The sequence below is a fragment of the Lontra canadensis genome, unplaced genomic scaffold (genome assembly GCF_010015895.1).
Source record: "Lontra canadensis isolate GAN:19392208 unplaced genomic scaffold, GSC_riverotter_1.0 scaffold53, whole genome shotgun sequence".
Lineage (NCBI taxonomy): Eukaryota > Metazoa > Chordata > Mammalia > Carnivora > Mustelidae > Lontra > Lontra canadensis.
Genome location: NW_022631047.1, coordinates 13155924 through 13162613, shown reverse-complemented (window position 1 = coordinate 13162613; position 6690 = coordinate 13155924). Strand labels below are relative to the sequence as shown.

Here is a 6690-nt window from a genome sequence, read left to right as displayed (position 1 = left end):
CTCCTCCGCATGGCTAGAAGAGTGAATTTTAAAGTGCCAATCTGTGTGTTATTCCCCTAATTAAACCCCTATGATGGCTCCTCATTGCCTTCATGGCTTTAGCCCAGGCTCCTCAGCATGGTGGCCAAGGATCGCACTCCGTGATCCATCAGCTTCCCGAGGCTCTTGCCCTGCCCCTTCTCTAGCAACTTTTACCCACAGTGTGTGTCATGCTCATCCTGGTTTCCCTCCCTGGGATGTGTGTACACTGCAAAAACAAAAACAAAAACAAAAACCGTCATCTTTCTTTTTTGGTCTTGTCTCATTTTGTTTTGACAGGAAGTAGGATTTATTGGTGAGCATGAACGGGAAGGGTGCAGGGCGGAGGTTCTCACGAGTGCAGAGCCTGCCATTTTTCCAAGGGACCATGATTGGGGGGGGGGGTGCACAGAACTCTCTCTTTTAAAGATTTTTATTTATTTATTTATTTGACAGAGATCACAAGTAGGCAGAGAGAAAGAGGGAGAAGCAGGCTCCCTGCTGAGCAGAGAGCCCTATGCAGGACTCAATCCCAGGGCCCAGAGATCATGACCTGAACAGAAGGCAGAGGCTTAATCCACTGAGCCACCCAGGTGCCCCCCAAGGGACCATGATTAGGGATATATCTGACCCACAGCCATCTATGATGAGCCACTTTTCAGCTCCCATGTCTTCAAATTCCTCCCCATTAAACTTAGTAAGGCCACTTCTTGGAAATGTAGATCTTCTGGAGGCCAGGGAACTTGACCTTGGCCCTGCATGGGGCCTCAGTCCCATGCTCCTTGTTCTGCAGCTTGGTATGGATAGACACGGTGACTTGGCCAATATGGACCCTGACCACTGTGCCCTGGGGCTTTCCAAAGGCACCCCACATACTTGTCTGGAGACTAGATTAGAGATAATATGATGTCAGAAATCAATGTCCACTGGGAAGGGCTGTCTCCAAGGTTCCTTAGGGCCTTAGGGCAATCCTTAGGGCAACAGGCTGCGTATACTACCAAAGAGGTTCCTGTTTGCAGCCATTGTGCACTGGGCCCCCATGGGGAAAAAGCACAGTCCGCTTAACTGGCTGCAAACCCATCATCTTTCAAGACCCAGTTCAAGTCTCTCCTACTTTTTTTTTTTTTTTTTAAGATTTTATTTATTTATTTGACAGAGAGACAGCTAGAGAGGGAACACCAGCAGGGGGACGGGAAAGAGAGGGAGAAGCAGGCTCCCTGCTGAGAGCCCGCCTCTCAATGGGACTCAATCCCAGGACCCTAGGACCATGACCTGAGCCGAAGGCAGACGCTTAACAACTGAGCCACCCAGGCGCTCCTTATGAGGCGCTTTTTAATGCCCCTATTGTCCCCACCCTCCCTCAAGACACAGCAGTCCCCCAAGGAGCCTTCTGCCTTAACACCTCACCCCATTTGGCACTGTACCCATTTCCAAGGCTGTCTCACTCAGTTAAAGCTTGGGGTCATCCAGAGCAGGGACCATATCTCAGTCAGTTTTGCAATCCCAGTGCCCAGCACAGAGCCTGGCACATAGGAGGCACTCAGTAACCATGGAAAACCGACTGGAATTCTAGAAGCTCAGAGGGTACACCTGAGTGGTGGGGGAATGATCTGCTGCCCTCTCCTGGCAATGTGAGGCATTGTCTTAACCACAGAACCCACCCCAGCTTGCCCAGGCTGGGGGGAAAAAAAAAAAAAGAAAGAAAAGAAAAGAGAAAAAATTGGGAGGAAGGGGAAGCTGCAAAAAGGGAGGATGGAGAATGGACTGGGTTGAGGTCTTGGTGGGACACCTTTATCAGCTCCCACACAGTTCCCAAGACCATGCAAGCTAGGATGTAGAAGCCAAGTCCGTGCATCCAAAGGAGGGCATATATCCTTAGAGTGGGTCTGTCCCCCACACTAACTATAAATTCCCCAAATTATACCATATTTATCTCCCACTCTGTCCTGTTGTCCTTGTGGTTGTTCCTATTCCTGCTGCTTTCATTCACTTTAGCAGGTGATCACTAATTTCTTCCTCCAACGTTATAACAGCGTGGTTTGTTTTTTTTTCTTGTGCACGGAAAGACTGAATTTGACCACTAGTTTCTCTTGATTACCACCCACTGGTAGGAGGTGGTCTCTAGTTTCTGGGTGTCTCAGCTTTCTGCCAAAATCCAACCACCAGCTGGGATCCCACAGCCCTCACTCCCTCCACAGCTTCCATAAGCCATGGGACATCATGGCAGGGAGGGTGGTTCTTGGCAAGGAGAATCATTACCTCACTCCTTTTGGGGCTGCAGCCTTATTGTCTGTATTTTGACATGTGGAAAATTGCCTAACACCTAACATGAGAAATGTACTTGGGAAGGAGCTTGGGGCTGGAGATAGAGGTTTGAGAGTGACATGCCCCCAGGTAAGTAAAAACTCAGAGCGGCTAAGATAGTCCACCTGCAGAGAAAGGTCACCTATGACTTATTTAGAGGCCTTAATGTTTATTGTACATCTACTGTCTGTTGAGATATTGAGAGTAAACACACACACACACACACACACACACAAAGAAAAAAGGGACTAGGGACCAGAAGCCCAATTTTTGACAGTGAAAAATACTACGGCTGCCTGAGAGGTTTGCCCTAAATTTAGAAATTCATACCACTAGAAAAGAAATGCCTTCTTCACCAAACAAATGCTCTCTTCGGGGCTCCCAAAGAAGTCCTCCTCACCTCTTCATTCCAGTCCACTCATCCAATCCCTCAAGGGTTTACTGAACAGCTTTCGGAATGGCATCATAAACACCCCAAATAAGCCTACAAAAGAAGCTTGGCATCATTATTCATCAGAACAATGCAAATTCAAACCACAGTGATATTTTACTGCATACCCACTGGAATGGTTAGATCAGTCAGTGTGGCACGGATGCAGAGCCGATGGAACTCTCCACATTGCTGGTGGAAATACAAATTGCTATACCCAGGGGTGCCTGGGTGGCCCAGTCATTAAGCCTCTGCCTTGGGCTCAGGTCATGATCCCAGGATTCTGGGATCGAGCCCTGCATTGGGCTCCCTGCTCAGCAGGAAGCCTGCTTCTCCCTCTCCCGCTCCCGCTGCTGGTGCTCCCTCTCTTGCGGTCTCTCTGTCAAATAAATAAATAAACTCTTTAAATATAAATAAATAAATTGGCATAGGCAATTTAGAAAACAGGTTAGCAGTTCTTTATAGTCAAACATATATAAGCCATCTAGCTAGCACTCCTGCTCCTGGGTATATATACAAGAGAAATGAAAAAAATATTTCCAAACAAAGAGCTGTACAAGAACATCCCAGCAACTTCATTCCTAGTAGCCACGAACTGGCAACAACCTAAATGTTCCTCAACCAGTGAACAGATCAACTGTGGTATACAACGGAATACCATTTAGTAATTAAAAAAAAAAAAAATCACTGATACATACAACAACATAGGTAAATCTCAAAAGCATTATGCTAAAGGACAGAAGCCAGACATAAAAGACACCTACTGGGGTCACCTGGGTGGCTCAGTGGGTTGGGCCTCTGCCTTGGGCTCAGGTCATGATGTTAGGGTCCTGGGATCGAGCCCTGCATTGGGCTCTCTGCTCAGCGGGGAGCTTGCTTCCCTCTCTCTTTCTCTGCCTGCCTCTCTACCTACTTGTCATCTCTGTCAAATAAATAAATAAAATCTTTATTAAAAAAAAGATACCTACTGTATAATTCCTTTTTGTGAAATTCTTAAAAAAGCAAAACATAGTCAGAGAATGCAGATTAGTGGATGCTGAGGGCCTAGGAGGAGGACTGCTCGGGGCTCCCTGTAGAGGGGTATAAGTGAACTTTTGGGGATGATGGAAATATTCTATATCTTGTCAGCCCAGCTGACACCTTCATTGTCGCATGGAGATGTATATCGATCAAACTTATTAAACTATGCACTTAAAATTGGTGAATTCAAGCACAAGTAAATTATACTTCAATAGAAGCCAGGGGTCCCTGGGGTGCTCAGTCGGTTAAGCAGCTGCCTTCAGCTCATGATCCCAGGACCCCAGGATGGAGCTCCACATCAGAATCCCTGTTCCAGTGGGAGTCTGCTTCTTCTTCTCCCCCTGACCTCGCCTCTACTCGTGCTTTCTCTCTCTCCACAATAAATACAATCTTTTTAAAAATAGGACTGATATTGGGGCGCCTGGGTGGCTCAGTTGGTTAAGCGTCTGCCTTCAGCTCAGGTCATGATCTCAGGGCCCTGGGATCGAGCCTCACATTGGGCTCTCTGCTGAGCAGGGAGCCCGGTTCTCCCTCTCCCTCTGCCTACTGCTCTGCCTACTTGTGCTCTCTCTCTACCTCTCTCAAATAAAATAAGAAGTCTTAAAAAAATAAAATAAAACTGATTTTAAAAATCAGTTGCATGGAAAAAAAACCAGTTGCATGAGAGAAAGAAAAACTGGAGAATAAAAATGGAGAAAACGTAAGTGTTTTCAAGCAGCTGCTGAGTGAACCAGGGAAAGGCACGCCATCGAGGAGGACATGGTGTTGGGGTTAGAAGAACCCACCAACAAGGAAGAGTGGGTTTGTTTGCCTTGATGTTCAGAAAGGGAGGGTGACCGACGTTAGAGACGTACTTCTTTGTTTCATGAGTAAGAAACAGAAAAGAAATAAAAACCTAAGAACTGAGCAGAGAAGCAACGAAAAGAATACAAGTGTCTAAAAGACTGACAGAGGGGCGCCTGGGTAGCTCAGTCATTAAGCATCTACCTTGGGCTCCGGTCATGATCCCATCATGATCCCGGGGTCCTGGGATCAAGCCCCGCATCAGGCTCCCTGCTTGGTGGGAAAGCTGCTTCCCCCTCTCTCACTCTCCCTGCTTGTGTTCCCTCTCTCGCTGTGTCTCCCTCTGTCAAATAAATAAATAAAATCTTTTTAAATTTTTTAAAAAGTAAATTTAAAAATAAAATAAAATAAAAGACTGACAGAGTCCAGGAGCAGAAAAGACATCTATCTGCAGGAACTCTTCAAGCATTACCTGCAAGGAGAGATGAAGCTCCAGCCATTCTTTCAAATCTCTCAAACACCTGCATTGTGAGAAGGGAGTAGATGGCCAGAAAGCAGATGAGCGGCTGCCAGGGGCTGGGGGCTGGGGAGCTTTGGGAAGTGATAGCTAAAGGGTACAGGGTGTCTTTATTGGGGGGGATGAAAATGTTCTAAAATTGGTTGTACTGATCATTGCACAACTCTGTGAATATACTAAAATCCTCTGAATTTGCACACTTTAAAATGGTGAATTACATGGTGTTTGAATTTTATCTCAATAGAGTTGTTACCAGAAGAAATCAATTGTATGTTTACAATGTGAATGTATTTAACACCCCTTATGCCATACACCTAAAAATGGTTAAAATTGTAAATTTTGTTATCTATATTTTACAACAATTAAAATACATACAAACCAAAAAAAAAAAAAAAGATTGCATTAGAAATACAACAAACGATTAGAAAGTAAGCCTTTTTTTTTTTAAGATTTTATTTATTTGACAGACAGAGATCACAAGCAGGCAGAGAGGCAGGCAGAGAGAGAGGAGGAAGTAGGCTCCCTGCTGAGCAGAGAGCCCAATGCAGGGCTCGATCCCAGGACCCTGAGATCACGACCTGAGACGAAGGCAGAGGCTTTAACCCACTGAGCCACCCAGGTGCCCCGAAAGTAAGCCTTTAAAAATGGCATTTGCAATAGAACCAAAACCCAAAAAATGCCTAGGAATAAATTTAATAAAAGAAGTACAAGACCTCTACACTGAAAATGTGGAACACAATACACTGCTGAAAAGATTAAAGAATATCCCCCAAAATGGCAGAATATATCATGTTCATGGATGGACAATTCAGTATTTGAAGATGTCAATTCTCCCTAATCTGATTTTTTAAAAAAATATTTTATTTATTTATTTGACAGACAGAGATCACTGTAGGCAGAGAGAGAGGGGGAAGCAGGCTCCCCGCTGAGCAGAGAAGCTGATGTGGGGTTCCATCCCAGGACCCTGGGATCATGACCTGAGCCGAAGGCAGAGGCTTTAACCCACTGAGCCACCCAGGCGCCCTCCCTAATCTGATTTATAAATTCAGGTGAATCTCAACGAAAATCTCAGCATTTTTTAAAGATATTGACAAGGTGATTATAAAATACATATGAAAAAAAATCAAAGAATGGAAAAACCAAGGCAATCTTGAAACAAGAATAAAACTGGAGGTGGGGGGGGGGGACTTTTGCTACCAGATATCAAAACTTATTTTAGAGCCAGAGTGACGAAGACAGGAAGGTATTGGCACAAGGATAGATTGACAGACCAAGGGAACAAAATAGAGTCCACAGACATCAACATACGGTCCCATGGGACAGGTGACAAAGGAGCTTGGAAGCTACAGCAGTAATCAGGGCAGTGCGATATTGACAAAGGAATAAACAAATAGATCAATGAAAAACAGCAGGGAGCCCAGAAACAGATCCACGTGAGTACAGCTGACCTTTCACAAAGGAGCAATGGTGATACAATACAGCAAAGACAGGCTTTTCGGCAAATGGTGCTGGAAGAACTAGACCCACATGCAAAAACATGAAAGCCAGACACAGACCTTCACCCCTTTACCAAACTAACTCGAACCGGATCAAAGACCTTAATGTAAAAGGCAGAACT

At 45.2% G+C, this 6690-nt stretch overlaps 1 pseudogene; it reads right to left on the bottom strand.

Annotated features, from left to right (window-relative positions):
• Nucleotides 1-952: 952 nt before the first annotated feature.
• LOC116877852 lies at nt 953-1093 on the bottom strand (annotated as a pseudogene).
• Between the last annotated feature and the right edge of the window lie 5597 nt (nt 1094-6690).